Genomic DNA, 17,511 nt, shown 5'->3' with positions numbered 1-17,511 from the left:
ATAATATCAAAATGTAGATTGCTAAAAATGTTAAAATTACTGCAGATCAGTTAAACCATAGAATTAATCGCGCTTGGTTAGCCTATTGGCAACGAAATCCGAGTATTATAATGAGATTAATTAATTCGGGGAAGACAATTACGTAGATAAGCAAGATATTAAATTGACCTCAGAACAGACCAAAATTGTTAAGGCTGATCGTAGCGAATCATTAAGAAATTTGTCTTCTCAGGGGTGGCAGAAAGTTGGAAAAACTGTCAAGCGAATATGGAAAAAATATTGTATATGGTTTCTATGAAGTATGTTTGGTAATTACCTATACATTACATTAGGTAAGCTTTTTTGTTAGTATCGGGGATACGAGTAAACGCGTTCTACATAAAAAAGGAGAAACACCATCCCACTGAAAGTGGAATTATTCCAGAACACATTCTTTCATAAGTCTTTTTCAACTGTTGAATCTTGCCGGACGTAAGACTCTGTTTCATAATTCTGGCGCAATCAGTCTTTAAGGCTTTAAGGCGAGGGGCGCTGCCGTGTATCGTACGGCTCGAATCGCGGGAAGATAGACGCGATATAGAAGACAGTAAAGGACGAGGAAATATATGTATACTAGTAGTAATATCTAAGAATTCGTTAAGTACGTTAGTATTGATCGCTTTAAAAACGGCAGAGAGTCAGAATTAGAGATAATAGGATAGAATCTATATAGTCAGAACATAATACTCTGTAGGGATCATGCAACTCATAGTTAGATCTACAATGATTTAAAATTAGAGGTACGTAGTTTCTAGTAAATCTGCTTGGAACAGTGAAGTTTAGCCGACTAACCAAGTCGGGACTATCCACTTCCCCACGAATAAGGTTAAAAATAAAGACTGTTCCAAGCATCGTTCTACGGTTAGCTAAGGAGGGTAAGTTAATTAACATTAATCTACTTGAATAAGGAGGTAATCTAAGGTTTGCATCCCAATTAAGGCGCCGTAAGGCAAAAAGTAAGGAGTTCTTTTGAACCGATTCAATGCGGTCCGAGTAAACTTCATATTGTGAACTCCAAACAGGTGATCCATACTCGTGGATCGAACGGACTAGAGAAATAAATAAGGTTTTGGTCATGTAAGGATCATCTAATTCCTTTGACCACCATTTTATAAAACCAAGCACACCCCTGGCCTTATTGACAATAGACGAAATATGGTCTGAAAATCTAAGTTTAGGGTCCAGAAGAACACCAAGATCATCAACATGTGTTATTCTGTCCAAAGAGCACCCACTTAAAGTGTAAGTTGCGTGCATTGAGTTGGCACGACAAAAGGTCATAACTTTACACTTAGAGCCATTTAAGTTTAACCATTTAATCACGGCACCAGGTTTGAAAGCAATCTAGATCGGATTGTAAGTTCAAATGGCGAGAAATGTCCTTATATTGCAAGCATAATTTTACATCATCAGCGTACATTAGTACACGCGAATGATGTATTATTAAGGGAAGGTCGTTAATAAATAAGGTAAAAAGGAGCGGACCTAGGTGGCTCCCTTGTGGGACGCCGGATGTGACTCGGAGAATTTTTAAAGAGGATCCGTTGCGTCCTGCCATTCAGATAACTTAGAATCCAATTTAGGAGATCAACAGGGAAACCTAATAAATCAAGTTTTTTTATTAAAAGTGAATGATTAACAGAGTCGAATGCTTTACTAAAATCCGTATAAATGACATCTGTTTGAAGATTATTTTTGAAACCCTGTACTACGAAGGAGGTTAGCTCCAGAAGGTTAGTAGTTGTTGATCTGCGTTTCATGAAACCATGCTGACATGGTGAAATAATTGACCTACAAAGGTGCTGCAAATGAGGAGTGATAACGTTTTCAAATAGCTTAGGGATAGCAGACAATTTGGAGATTCCTCTGTAATTGCTTGCATCCGATTTGCTACCTTTCTTATGGAGAGGGATCACAAAGGACTCCTTCCATATTTGGGGGAACTGTGTAGATTCCAGAGATAAGTTAAACAGTTTTAGTAGAGGTTTGCACAAGGCTTCCGCACAGAATCTAAGCACACAGCCAGGAATTCCGTCGGGACCTGGCGAATAGACAGGCTTAACTCGCTGAAGATCATAAAGCAGTGAGCTTTCGTTTAAAGTGGGACAGAATATTAAATTTGACTTTGATACCGCGTAAGAGTAAGGTCGTTCGGAATGAGGTAACGTAGAATATGTGGTTTGAAAAAACTTGGCAAATAGATCGGCTATTGCCTGATCCGATGTTACCGAAGTATTTTCAAAAAATAGCGAGGAAGGGTAACTAGTTGTTTTGCGCTTAGTGTTAACGAAATTATAAAACTGTTTGGGATCCTGTGAGAACTGGAACTTACAACGGTTTAAATAATTCTTATAACACTGAGCATTAAGCACGGTAAAATTTAACCGAGCACTTACATATTTAGAAAATATAGATTGAGAACCGGTATTTTTAAATTTTATATAAAGTCTGGACTTAACATTTCTTAGATGTGTCAACTCTTTATTAAACCAAGGAGGTTTGTTAGAGGTAGACGGATAGTACATCGGAACACAAGAGTTGAAAAATGATTTAATTGCAGTATAAAAAATATCTATAGCATCGGCCATTATGTTGCAAGAATATAGATCGGACCAATTAAAGCCAGATATAAAAAGATTTAACCTCTGAAAGTTTGCCTTACGAAACAATGAATTCGTTTGGTTGACTTTTCTGGCCTCTCTTTTATTACGGTACCTGTGTCGATTGTCACCTCGAAAGTTGGATGGTATGGATCTTCTGGTTGACTAAGAGGTTCTACTCTAGTCAGAAACACACTTTCAGGACTTGAAACAAAACATAGATCCAATAAACGACCAAGAGAACTTCGAATATAATTAACTTGCGACAACGATATGTCAAGCAAGCCGTCAATAAAGTCATGCTGTGCTATAGGCAGGAGAATATTCGGCTGTTCCTCTGTGGACCACTTAGTGCCTGGTATATTAAAGTCACCTAGGACAACTAGTTGGTCCCTATCGCACAGTCTGTTTGTAACGGATTGGATAGCGGACAAATGGTTAATATATTCAGGAAATTCAGAAACCGGCGGAATGTACGAGCACGTAATATAAACAAACCTATCAGAAAATGACAGCTTTACGCATAAGAATTCTATGTTACGGAACTCGTCAAAAAGTACCTCCTCTGACGTAAGGGTAGACCTAACAGCAATTAGGACTCCACCTCCCCGCCTGGAGGGACGATCATGCCTGTATACTGTGTACATACCTGGGAGAACTTCGGAGTTAAGTATCTCCGGTTTTAACCAAGTCTCTGTAAACACAATAATATGGGATGCAAAGGAAAGACTATTAGAATACACATTAGTTAGCTTATTACACAAGCCTCTTACATTTTGATAACAGATAGTGAGACTAGATTTTAGTTTTATGAAGATAAAGAAGTAGAAGTAAGCATTCCTTTCAAAACAAGTATTTCAAAATATGTATATTACAAAGCTTTCGTGAACGTCCCATAGGAATGCTTCTGGATACTTTTCAGAATCAATTATCAGGAAAACAATCAATAAGAGTCCTTCTGAGTATATTCTTACTAAAAAGGAGGAAGTGATCTTAAAGAATATAACAAGGAAATTTCCGGTTTATTAAATATTTCATTTATTTTATTATTTAACTACACTAAGACTGTATAAGTTACCGTATCAGTAGCCATGTTGGTTTATTTTGTTTATATTAGTTAAGGAAAGGGAAACATCTGCAAGGTATAGATAAGATAGATATATTATATTATATTAGATATAAAAAATAACTATATTAAAAATAATAAATAACCAACAAGTTTTCGAAAATTTGAAATACAAAATTGTAATTAATTTATTTATGCTGTTAATGTGATTAAATATAGAAGAAAATATAACAAGATGAAAAAGAACGAAATGAAAAACACTTAAATATATTCAACTTTAATGTTTATAAATATAAATAAAGGCTCCTTACTTGCAAAATAGAAAATGCATTAGAACAGAAACGCAATAAAACACTAAAAATGCTTCGCGCTTCTTTGCCTGCTTTTTTTGTGTCGTAATTACTGCAGATACGGTGTGTAGACAAAACATGGTTTTGGCTTGTACCCGAAACTGCATAATTGTAAAAATATAAGCAATTGGCAAACTTTATTTTCGTTTATATATCAATTGAGTACAAATAATGTATTATATTAGAGCACTATAAGAAGCTTTCTATTTGACGTTTCTAGCAAGCTTCTTTATTGTCGTTGTTTTGTGTAAAAAGAAGCACTCTAATACATTTTTTTTACGCGTTCTCGAACTTCTATTTGGCCTTAAAAAGACAGTAAAGTTTCCTGCAAGCACTATGCAATTTGTCTGCTATCAATACCAAAACTGGCAGATTGTGGTGAATACACTTCACTTCAGCAGGACGCGTCATCATCGCACACAGCCAAGCGAAGCAAACATTATTTGGAATATAGACTAATGGTGGTTTTAGATTGGCTTTCAAATATCGTTGTTCCCTGCACTGCTCGGCACTCGAGAATGAATGCGCTTGGACGCTGGGACGCTGGGTTGCGAAATTCGATCCGGCACAAGTGTTAATAGGTACATTGATGAACATTTTCGGAAAACAACAGAGTGGCGAACCAAATAAAGCAGCTATCTAAAAGTGTTGCTCCAACATCTTGGCCGAATAATGGAGTAAAAAGTAAATTGTATTTGTTTAGTTTTCCAGTCCCATCAATTAATTCATAAAATTAAAAGTAGGGTGCCAGCTTCTCGAGTTGTAAACTTCTGACACAAACAAAACAAACGAAATTGTGCAAATTTTTAAGAACTGTGGCTACCAGCATTGCCAACAACCAAGCATCGGAAGACCGGTGTGCCAACGGCAGGACTACTAATTATTCTAAGTAGTAATAAAATGACTTCAACCGAAAGCCCCAAAGTGTGTTACGTCACTGTAGAAGCGGGTTATTACATTGACGACGAGTAGAAAAAATTTGGTAAATTTGCCAATCAGAAAAAGAAGATGAGAAGAAAAAAAGACGATGAATTGCAAGTCACGCGCGACGTGACTTAGGACGTGTGTGTGTGCGTGTGTTTGAAACTCTGAAAAAAAATAACCGTCTTAAATGTGTCAGCCGGCATATACATGGAAACAATAAGGAAAAGGAGAGAAGAAATAAACGGAGTGAATGCAAACGGAGTAAGTAGTGGTACAAGCCAAAACTTAAAAAAAAGAAAGTAATTCGTTGTAGACCACAGCCCTAGGTCCCATAAGGGAAATGACTAACTGTGTCATAAAACCGTTTCAGTGCGAGGCAATCGACAGGGCGATTCTCCGAAATGAATCCTCCGACGAAAATAAAGAAAACATCTACAAAATTCTCATCGACCATCTTAATAAACACTTCTGACCGAAGCAGAACTCAACGTTTGAGAGACATTTATTTAGAGGCCTGACACCTTTAGACACGGAGAGCTTTACGGATTTCTTGCTGTGACTCCGTCAGCAAATGCAAAGGTGTACGTTCGGATCTTCAAAATCGGAGATTCAGAACATATGCCTTTAAGATATTTTTTTTTGTTTGTGCTTTCTATTATTTATTTAATCTTAACATGGTTTAAGAGACTATAAATAAGTATTAAAATCTTAGTCTAGCTTAGTTAACTTTCACTTAGTGATAGTGCTTGTGATTAATGCCTTAATAAGTTTATTGCTGGGCTCGGAGGTTTTTTGCAGGCTTTGGCTGCATACTCGGATTAGTTTTCTTGCGAGGGGATTTGGATGGGAGGTCAGCTTTTGTTGGTAATTCATTTTCTTCTCTGTTATTACTTCGATTACTTATTTGTTTTTTAGGTCTCTGTGTATTTCTTCGTTCCAAAGGTACAACAGCGCTCCAGTGATAGTTCTCAGAATTGTTGACTGTGCTCGCTGAATAATGTCTATGTTACTTCTGGATGCTTTGCCACAAAGCTCGGAGCCATAAGTCCTGATAGGTTTTAAGACGGAGTTGTATAGAAAAGCTTTGAACTCCAGACTAAGTGGAAATCGAGCATTTATGAGCCAGTGGAGGTTCCTTCCTTTATGTTTAAGTTGTGTCGTCTTGGCTTCTATATGTTTGCGCCAAGTGAGCCGCCTGTCCAGATGGACACCCAGATATGTTACCTCGTCGGCTTGTGGAATGCCTAAGTTATTCAGGACCAGTGGTGGGCAAGTTTGTTTGTTTACGGTAAAGGTAACCAGCTTGCTTTTTTGTACATTTATAAAAAAAAAATATACTAAGCAAGAGAGAACGCTATAGTCGAGTTTCCCGACTATCTGATACCCGTTACTCAGCTAGTGGAAGTGCGAAGGAGAAATTTCAACACTGCCAGTTGTTGGCGGTTTGTGGGCGTTAGAGTGGGCGTGGCAAAAACTTTTTGACAAATCAATAGAAAGTTACAAAACTAATTCAAAAATGAAAAAATATCAAAACATTTTATAAAAGTGTGGGTGTGGCAGCTTTGAGCGTTAAAGTGGGCGTGGCAAAAATTTTTTGGCAAATCGATAGAAATTTGCAAGACTAATACAAAAATGAAAAAATATCAAAACATTTTTTAAAAATGTGGGAGTGGCAGCTTTGGGCGGTTTTCGGGCGTTAGAGTGGGCGTGGCAAAAAGTTGTTTGGCAAATCGTACAAGACTAATACAAAATTGAAAAAATATCAAAACCTTTTTAAAAAATGTGGTCGTGGCAGTTTTGGGCGGTTAGAGTGGGCGTGGCAACATGAATCGACCAACCGTATACAGGTTGTATAGGATGGTACCCAGAACACTGCCTTGTAACACTCCAGCTGCGATTGCGCAATCGCGTGACGTGCTTGTATTGCATCTTATTGCAAACACACATCAACTTGATTATTTTAAACAAAAGTCCATCCAGCCACACTCTGTCAAATGCCTGCGCGACGTCTAGAAAAATGGCTGTGCAATATTCTCGGTGTTCAGTACGAATTTCTGACGTGATTCGATCGACCTGTATGATGGTTCCATGTTTTTCTATGAAGCCAAATTGATGTGTTGGAAGTGTGTTGTTTATTTTAAAATGAGGGCTAAATATCATTTTTTAAACTACTTTGAGAGACAAGTTACTAAGCTTTTCGGTCTATATGATGATGGCTCCGTTTTATCTTTTCCTGGCTTTGGGATCATTACTATGGTCGACTTTTTCCATTTTTGAGTAAAGTATCCAAGCTTGGCGATTGCGTTGAACAACAAGCAGATGATTATTATTATTATTGCTCTTTGATAACCTTTGCTAATTCACATGGTCGGAATTCAATGGGTTCTTGAGGTTCTATATTTGCTGCTATTAATGGAGGAAGAATAAATGAGTTGGTAGAGGGATTTCGTCGGAATATATTTGTAAATGGTCAGCGAAGGCACTGGCACTTAATTGACGCTATTGAAGTCTTTGGAGATTTCTGTGAGCTCTCCACAAAGGGTGCTTTTAGTGCTGGTGGCAGAGTTGCTCGATATATGAACTTTGGCTGTCTTCTTCCTATTGTTTAGGAGCATTGCATTGCATTGGTAAGCCTGCGTTTGGCTATATTAAGCATGTGCCTTGTAGTTGGTGATCTATTGGACTGCCAATCCCTTCGTAGGCGTCGTTTATCTAATACCAGCCGCTCGATTTCTCTGTTAGTTCTGATGTAGGTTGGTTTTGCATACGTCACTGGCGGGGGTGGAGCCTTTGCAGCCGAAACTAGAATATTTTCAAGAGTGTCCTTTGACTTGTCTATATCCTCCTTAGTAGATAATTCCGGCGTTAGTTCTATGTGTGAACAGACATACTTTTTATATCTTGACCAGTTTATTCTAAAATTTGTGAGTCAATAGGGTGGATCGACTATATGGGGATGATTTAGCATATTTAGAAGAACAGGTAAGTGATCTGATGATAAATCTGCTAGTGCTTCGGCGGGGGACCATGTGATCCCCCCAAAATCGATCAGGTCTGGGATTTTTCTTGGGTCTGCTGGCCAGTATGTCGGCCTTTCCGGGGATACATAGTCTAGTTCGTTTTTGGGCTTCATAAGCGCATTGTACAAATGCTTACCCTTTGGCGTCACAAGTCGAGATCCACAATGGGTGTGCTTGGCGTTATAGTCACCCGCTGCGATGAATTTGTCACCTAAGGATTCCTAGGGAGTAGGAATGTCGTGATATTAAAAAAATATCGTATCCATGATATTTTTTTTATCAAAACAAAATGATAATAATATTTAAAATATCACAAAAAAATATCGACATATTTGATAATTTTTTTTTTAATATAATTTTTTTTCCCACAATTAAAAAAAAAATTAAAGTGTCTTATTAACTTTGTTTTTATACCCGTTACTCGTAGAGTAACAGAGTTTGCAGTCCCGTTTTTTTTATCAGTGTAATTGGATTTTATGTTCTCTTTAACACGTGCACTTTTACACCGAGTACCATAGAACAAGTATCCTGGTATATGAAAATTTTATTTATTTGTGAGGTGCGTTTCTGATAGTAGCATTACGTGCATTTTTTTACATCGCTTTGGAAATTAGAGTGAACGAAGGGAAAATATAAAAAAAATATATCGCAATATCGATATTTGTTCAACAAAAATATCACGATATAAATATACCATTTTCATGGAAAAATATCGATATATTATTTAGATCTATTATCAACAACTCTACTAGGGAGTCTCCAGGAATCCTAGAGGAATCCCGGGGAATTTCCCATACAAATCAGCGAAGAATTTCCATACAACAGGCGTTCGTGGCGAGGAATTCCCACGGAATTTGTGGGAAAATTTTCGAGGAATTCCTGAGAAATATCGAAAAATAAACAATGTTTTTGGTCGTTGGGAATTTCTTAGAAATTCCTCGGGAAATTACCAGTGCGTTTGGCATGTCCTTCTCCGGTGGCTGCAGGGCTGGCCTTCGAATGTAAAGAAAAATATTTATATAATATTAATATCATGTAGTTTGGAATGCAATTAGCTTTGCTTATTTATCAATGCGAAACACTTTACTTACCGGTTTTATATATTAAACGTTGAAAATTTTCCGAACACCACTTGTCGCGTTCTACAATTGAATGCAAATGCAAAAGAAAAGGGGTGACGGAAAACGAAACCGAAGATTCTGACAGGCGCGTTCCAGGGAATTTCCGACCATACTGATCCCGTGTAATTAGAATTACATAGGCAAATATTTAAACACGGACGTTTTGGCATTGCCTATAGCGACAGTTTAATTTCTAACAAAATGTAAAATCCTTAAATCAAAAAATATAAATTAAATATACACTTAAGAACGGTATTCAGAAGTATATACAAAGCGTTTTTTTCTCGACTCTGATTTTGTCTTCTCTCATCTCTCACTCTCATTTTCGGTCACTGCTCTGAACTACTTCGAAAAAAAAACAACAAAGATGAACTGCGGGCAGAGGCAGCGGCAGAGCCGCGACAGAATTCGGCTTGACTTCGGTGTTCGAAACTTTGCTAGAGATTTGTTTTTGTATTTTTTTGTGAGATTTGTTTTGGTTTTTCGAACTCTCGATGATGATTTGTACCATAGAACAAGTATCCTGGCATATGAAAATTTTATTTATTTGTGAGGTGCGTTTCTGATAGTAGCCTTACGTGCATTTTTTTCATTATTGAACTGTGCGAGTTCTTGTGTATGCCGTGTGATGAGTGAATTTAAAGTTTGCGATCCTAAGAGGCAATTTACTTGCAAATTTTAACCAAATCTCAAAAGTGATATGCAACTTTTTCTTCGAGTGCATCAGCTGGCTGGCCAAAAGGATGCGAGGCTTTGGCGCTGAATGGTTTTAGGATTATTAACCCATAAAGTATTCATTGAAGTAAGTTTGAGTGCCCTAACTGGGTTTGCAATTTTTGGCTGCTCCTGCGCCTTGCGCCCCACACCTCCCACTCTCTTTCCCACACCTCTGCCTTGGTGTCTTTTCAACACTCAAAAGTTCAATAACAAACAGGAAAGAGCAGCAGCAACAGCAATAACGAGTAATAACAACAAAAGGCGACACAAGTTGGCAGCCTTTTGGCTCCGGCGTTTTCATACTTTATTCGCTTTGTGCATTCTTTTCCCCCCACCCCTACTTCTCCATACGATTGTATGTTATCTGCTCCATCAGCCGCATCTCCGCAGGCAGTGATGCGCACTTGGCTACTTTAAAGACATATTAGATTTAATATAAAATTATTTTCAAAAACCACTTTTCATTTTTAGTTAATAAATTTTAGTTCAAAATTAAATACTTTGTATAGGCCATGAATATGTATGTATGATATTTAACAAATGCATAGATAAATATTTTTTCAGACTAAGTCCTAAACATTCACAAACATAGGTGTTTAGCTATAGTTGTGTTATCCAGTTGGCATCACTGTCGCCCAGTCTTGACTTTTGTTGTTCGCTATTTAATTTTCGACTGGCCAACACTCATAACTGCGTTCCACGGAGATATCCATAGGGAAGCTATTATGGGGATTTTGTAGATACAAGATGTTGTATCAGGATATTTTGATTTCATGTTTTTTCAGGATTTTTCATGAGCTCTTGCAAAGTATTTTGCATGAACGTCATGAAGTCTTTCATGCTTTGCTGTAGGGATAGCATCATAGCTTCGATGCCACTTTGTTGAGTCTGTTTGTCAATGTATGTACGGAATGAGCAGTTCTTTTCGGTGGGGTGGGAACTTCTAGTCCGTAGATTAAGGCGCTAGCGAAAGAAATTCTAGGAGTAGTGCTTGTGATTGTTAATGGCGGTTAAAACATCGGTTGCGGAGAGTAGAAAGTGACTTTATTGTATGTATGTGCTGTGGCAATACTATTGTTTAGTCGGCACTTTAATTCTTTGTACTGTGGTTGGTTAAAAAAATGTCTCTTTTATTCTATTAACTGTAGCGCTTGTGGCAATAAAACTAGTCGGCAGCCAAGAGAAGCGGTGGCGCCATCTACATGTCGTTCCCGTAACGAGAAAAGGGGGCAGACGAGGACAGTCGGGAAAAAGCATTAGTATAGAAAGAGGCAACATAGGCATCTGTCAGATCTCGGCAAATACCGTAGGCTCGGCGGGAGAAAGCAGGGATAGCTTCCCAGAAACTTCAACTCAACGCCAGCTTTCTTTTCTGATTTGACAGTTCACGAGGAGAGTTTGGCGCTGAAAGAAATTAGAGACGTTACCAAGTGGCAGTGTAAGGAAATAGTGTGTGAAGGGTAACAAAGAAGGATCGCCTAATTTACGTCCCCCGTATGCGCTCTATCTTCTTCTTCCTTTTTTTTCTGTTATTTTTTGTTCTGCTCACCCTGCAATAGGGCACAGTGGGTCAAAGACCAAAATATATTAGCGAAAAGGATTATTAATGTCTCCAACATCTGAGTCGTTTTTGCTTTGTCTCTCTTTAACTTTTTCTGCATTTTTGATCATGCCACCACAGCAGCAGTTTACTTTAAATATTTATATTTTGTCGATGCGTTCACAATTCGGTATTATATGCCTTCGTCTCGTTCGCCGCATAGTTTAGATGAGATCTAATTTGTGAAGTTTACTTTTAAGTTATGTTTACACAAGAATCTTTGTAGTTGTTCAAGGCATACTTTTATATCGCATGCGATTTCTGTATATTGTATACTTTGTTTTCGGGCGTAGGTATTAGTCGTTGGCCCGTGTTCATTTTTCTTCAAGTTGTTAGCTGTAAGGAATCTCATTTAGTATGCTAAGAATAAATTTTATAATGTGGTAGAAAACCTTTTGTTTGCCTATGGCTAGGATAACTCCCTCGTAAGCATGTGTTAGTAATCTAAAAAGGGGCCGTCCAAGTATAGTGTGCAATGCATTTTTTTTTGAGAGAGGCGGCCAAGGCAGGGCGGGCATTAGCGGACCTTGAGGCCATCAGAGGATCGCAAGGAAGATGAGGAAATGTGGTTGTCGTCCGATTTTCTGTGTTATGTTAAACTCTTTCAGCCCTTAACCAATTCTTGTCGCTGCACGCGAATTTATTTGAGTATTTAGAGGAGGATCATGCTGAGGTATAGGGACAAGACCGCCACCCCACATAGCCGACAAGGAGCAGCTGGACAATTGCGCGTGCGTCCAAAATACCTCCCACCACCACCCAAGCCGAGTAGCAATCCGTTACATAACATCAAAGAGGAAACCACGTCCTAATTCGAAGAGTCTTAATTTTATATTAACTTCTTAATATCTATGTTCTTAATATCTACGCTGTCGGCGTAGCTGCCCGCGACATTTCGTATATAGCGTGTATTTATGTATATGAAGTGTATAGCTAAGAAGCAGCGTTGAGAGAGTACGCGCATGTATATATCAGCGGTTGGTCAGCGTGGGATCGCTGACTCCGCACTTAAACCGTTTTGATTATGAGTGAGGTCTCATGTTACATATGCACTTGCGTTCTGCTGTGCATTACAACAAAGTGCTACAATGTGTATGATCGGCATTTAGTATATATATGCGCTCAATATATATGCGTAGACAATATATGCGCTCACTACACCTCCCTCCTTTTGAAAAATAACGAAATATAGTGAAGTTATTTTCTGATAAAATTTTAGGTTAATTATACAATTATTGAAAAATTTCTTCTTCTTTTTTTAAATTTTATTTCTACTTTTATTGTTAAAATGGAATAAAGTATATTAGTACATTAACAAAATTAAGAAAATTTGTATAAGTAACTATGAAATAAATGCTTTAAGCCTATCTTTATGAACTACTTGTTCTTTATTTTTCATGTTTTTAATTTTTACGTTATTTCTATTTTATATGCTTACTACTTCAAAAGGTCCTATATATAATATTTACTCTCTAGCTTATGACCTGTTTCGTTTTTTAAAAGTTCTTGGCTGCCTACCTTTTATTCTACATCTCTATTTGTTTTATCGTAATCTAGCTTTCTTTTTTGTTTTTGTTTTTCTTTTAGTGTCCTAGCTCTATTTTGCGCAACTTTTAACCTAAACTTAAACTCTTTTGAGTAATCCTCTATGTTATATATAGGGTTGATTTTGTTTGAATTATTAAATTCAATAAACTGTCTTGGTGATCGGCCAAAGACAAGTTCATAGGGGCAGTATTCGTGTACTGTTGATGGAGTTGTATTGAAACAATACGTGAAATAATTCAACCATATGTCCCAGTCGTCTTTATGGATTGAAATGTATGAGCGTACATATTCATTGAATGTTCGATGTTCACTGTTCCCAAAGTTTGTTGATGATGTGTTGTTGATTGTATATTACTTATTTTCATATACTTGCACAAGTCACTAATATATGAATTTTTGTATTCAGTACCTATGTCTGTTATGAACGTCTTTATAGGACCGTACTTTAATACAAACGATTCGAGTATTGCTCTTGCTACTGTTCTTGCACTTTTATCTGCTACTGGTATTGTAACTAGATATTTGGTGAGATCTCATATTATAGTGATAGCATACTCATTGCCAAGTACCGAACGAGGTAATGGTCCAATGGTATCTATTAGAACAGTATCGAAAGCTGTGATAGGTGTCTGTGTTATTATCATTGGTGCTTTTGTATGTGTAGTTACTTTAGCTTACTTTTACATACTTAGTTATAGCTTGTCTCATTCCAGGCCAATAGTAAAACCTTTTGATTTTAAGCAGGGTTCGCGTAATCACTGTATGGCCTCCTTGTAAAGGGTCATTATGGTATTTTGACAGGATTGCATTTATATGACTTTTGTCATTTTTGTCTATTTTCGTCACCTTTGTTAATAGCGCTATTTTTACATTTGATAATTTAATTTGTTCACTCGGTGACAACTTTATGTTTACTGTACTTTGTAATCCGGCTTCTGAATTAAGCCTTGAAAAGAATTGCCCTATGTCAAATTTTCCTTTAGAATACAAATCATTAACTGAAAATTGTGAAATAATTCGTTTTCCATGTTTAAATATACATTTGAGATTATTAAATTTTAGATTCACAAATTTCTTTACGTCATTATTATTAATGACTTCATAGACATTGGGCTCTTTATTCTTATTTTGCAATTTATTGTTTTCATCCGGCCAGATGTCTGCCTGTCTTTTTGATGATCTCGTTTGGAGCATCAATATATTTCTATTTATTTCTATTAAGTTTTCAATGCTCCTGAGAGTGCATCTGCTACGTGGTTATCTTTCCCCTCGAGGTATTCCACTGTGAATTGGTATTCTTCTAAGTCTAGTCTCATCTTTTATAGTTTAGAAGTTGGATCTTTCATCGAAAATAGATAAGTAAGGGGTCTATGATCCGTAACTAGAAAATGCCTTCCGTAGATATAAGGTCTGAAATGTTTGATTGCCCAATGAATAGCTGCGAGTTCTTGCCCGGTAGTTGATTTATTGCTTTCTCCCTGTGTGAAAGCTCTTGATGCATATGCAACTGGCAGTTGCGCACCATTGTACTCTTGAGTGAGTACTGCACCACACGCAACTTTACTTGCGTCAGTGGTTATGCAAAATTCTTTGCTGAAATCAGGGTATTGTAGTAAAGTAGGTTTTATTAAAGCCTGCTTTAGGTAATTAAATGCGTCATTGCATTCCTTAGTCCATTCAAATGAAACATTTTTCCTGCGTAACCTCGTTAAATGACGAGAATGTCGTACACTATCCGCATCTGTGGGTAAAGGATAGTTCTTAATAGCGTCGTATTTTCTATCATCCGGTAGGATGCCATGGTCTGTACATTTATGGCCGAGGAATGTTACCTCGGGCATGAAAAATGAACATTTCTCTGGATGTCATTTTAGGTTGTGTTTCCTGCACAATTCGAAAATGTTCGTGAGGTTTTTGAACACGTGCTGTTCTTAACAGCCGATAACTACTAAATCATCCATATAAAGAAATGCTTGCGAAGGTTCAAGACCTGAAAATGCAAGTGTCATCATTCTCATAAATGAATTTGGGACTACCTTTAGACCATAGGGTAATCGCTTGAAGCGATACGAACCGTAGCTGGTTGAGAAGGAAGTTATGCTTCTAGACTTTTTATACCCGTTACTCGTAGAGTAAAAGGGTATACTAGATTCGTTGAAAAGTATGTAACAGGAAGAAGGAAGCGTTTCCGACCATATAAAGTATATATATTCTTGATCAGGATCAGTAGCCGAGTCGATTTGGCCATGTCCGTCTGTCCGTCCGTCCGTCTGTCCGTCCGTCTTTCCGTCTGTCCGTCCGTCTGTCCGTCCGTATGAACGTCGAGATCTCAGGAACTACAAAAGCTAGAAAGTTGAGATTAAGCATACAGACTCCAGGGGCATAGACGCAGCGCAAGTATGTCGATTCATGTTGCCACGCCCACTCTAACGCCCACAAACCGCCAAAAACTGCCACGTCCACACTTTTGAAAAATGTTTCGATTTTTTTTCATTTTTATATTAGTCTTGAAAATTTCTAACGATTTGCCAAAAAACTTTTTGCCACGCCCTCTCTAACGTCCACAAACCGCCCAAAGCTGCCACGCCCACACTTATGAAAAATGTTTTGATATTTTTTCATTTTTGTATTAGTCTTGTAAATTTCTATCGATTTGCCAAAAAACTTTTTGCCAAGCCCACTCTAACGTCCACAAAACCGCCAAAAACTGTATGTGCTGAAGACTCTGCTTGGCATCTTCGAATAGCTGAGATAGTCGGGGAACTCGACTATAGCGTTTTCTCTTGTCTTCTAGCTCGATTTGGTGATATCCGGACATTAGATCTCAACACGAGAAGTATTTCGACCTATTTGATCCAAGATTTCTTCTATTCTTGGCAGTGGGTATTTATGTGCCAACAGCTTTTTATTAATTTGTCGGAAATCAACTACTAAACGCCATCTTTTTTCCTTTAAATTTGGAAGAGATTTCTTGGGTACCAGGGAAGTGGGCTATAATATTCTGATATGGATGGTTCTACAATACCATCCTTAATTAATTTGTTTACCTGTCTATTTATTTTCGGCTTTTCCGTCTCTGCGTTTCTATAATTATACCCGTTACTCGTAGAGTAAAAGGGTATACTAGATTCGTTGAAAAGTATGTAACAGGCAGAAGGAAGCGTTTCCGACCATATAAAGTATATATATTCATGATCAGGATCAATAGCCAAGTCGATCTGGCCATGTCCGTCTGTCCGTCTGTCTGTCCGTCTGTCCGTCCGTATGAACGTCGAGATCTCAGGAACTACAAAAGCTAGAAAGTTGAGATTAAGCATACAGACTCCAGGGGCATAGACGCAGCGCAAGTTTGTCGATTCATGTTCCCACGCCCACTCTAACGCCCACACTATTGAAAAATGTTTTGCTATTTTTTCATTTTTGTATTAGTTTTATAAATTTCTATCGATTTGCCAAAAAACTTTTTGCCACGCCCACTCTAGGGCCCACAAACCGACAAAAACTGTCAGTGCTGAAGACTCCTTCGCACTTTCACTAGCTGAGTAACGGGTATCAGATAGTCGGGGAACTCGACTATAGCGTTTTCTTTTGTTTTTAATGTAAACTGTAGTTTTATCTGCTAATCTTAATTTTTGTCTGTAAATATTATTAATATTGGGTGCATAGTTCAGTAAGCTGTGTCTTGAACAGCTCTGGGAATTTAAGTTTACTTAGTACTTCGCTACTTCTGGTGGGGTATTTGATATTGTCTTTAAATAGTTCGTTATCTCTTATCGATTCAAACCTTACCTAAGGTTTTTTTATTTTAACTATTTTATTTGTTGTGTTTAATATTCGGACTATTGCAGTTTTACTTGCTACGACACTATTCGCTATTAATACCCCCGGGTGTATTTCTTGGTTAGGTATTAATACAGTATCTTGGTCAGTTTGTATTATGATTTTCCTCATAACTGCTGACCTAGCCGGTAATAATATTGAGTTATCAATATCACTGTGTAATAATGGTACGTGAATTTGGTACGTATTTGAAGATGGGTTTATTATAAATTCATCGTTTTGATAATCTATCTGACAATTAACTTGTCTAATGAAATCGAGTCCAATGATTCCATTACAAGGTATGGGGAATTCTTTATGGACTATTTGGAAGTCGTGCTCTATTATAAAATTGTCAACAAGTAAATCAATTGAAGCTTGTCCAATTGATTGAATAGTTCCCTGTCCTATGCCTGTTATGTTTGTTTTGTTACTTATATTTACGTTGTATTTATAATTGTATTTCAGCAACGATATATAATATTTGCTCCTGTATCTAGTAATAGTGTCAAGGATTTATTGTTATTATTAATTCTTGTTTTAATGAGACTACTGAGGCTTAGATTTATATTGAATACCTTCACTACTGTTGGTTGCTCAAGGGGGCTACTTGGTTTTCCGAGCTACTCTGGGTAACTCGAACTTGAGTACGCTGATTATTCCCTCTATTTGGGAGTTTCCTCTGCCATTATATTGGCCACCTCAGG

This window comes from Drosophila teissieri, chromosome 2R (assembly GCF_016746235.2).
Source record: "Drosophila teissieri strain GT53w chromosome 2R, Prin_Dtei_1.1, whole genome shotgun sequence".
NCBI lineage: Eukaryota > Metazoa > Arthropoda > Insecta > Diptera > Drosophilidae > Drosophila > Drosophila teissieri.
This window is presented reverse-complemented; position numbering follows the sequence as displayed.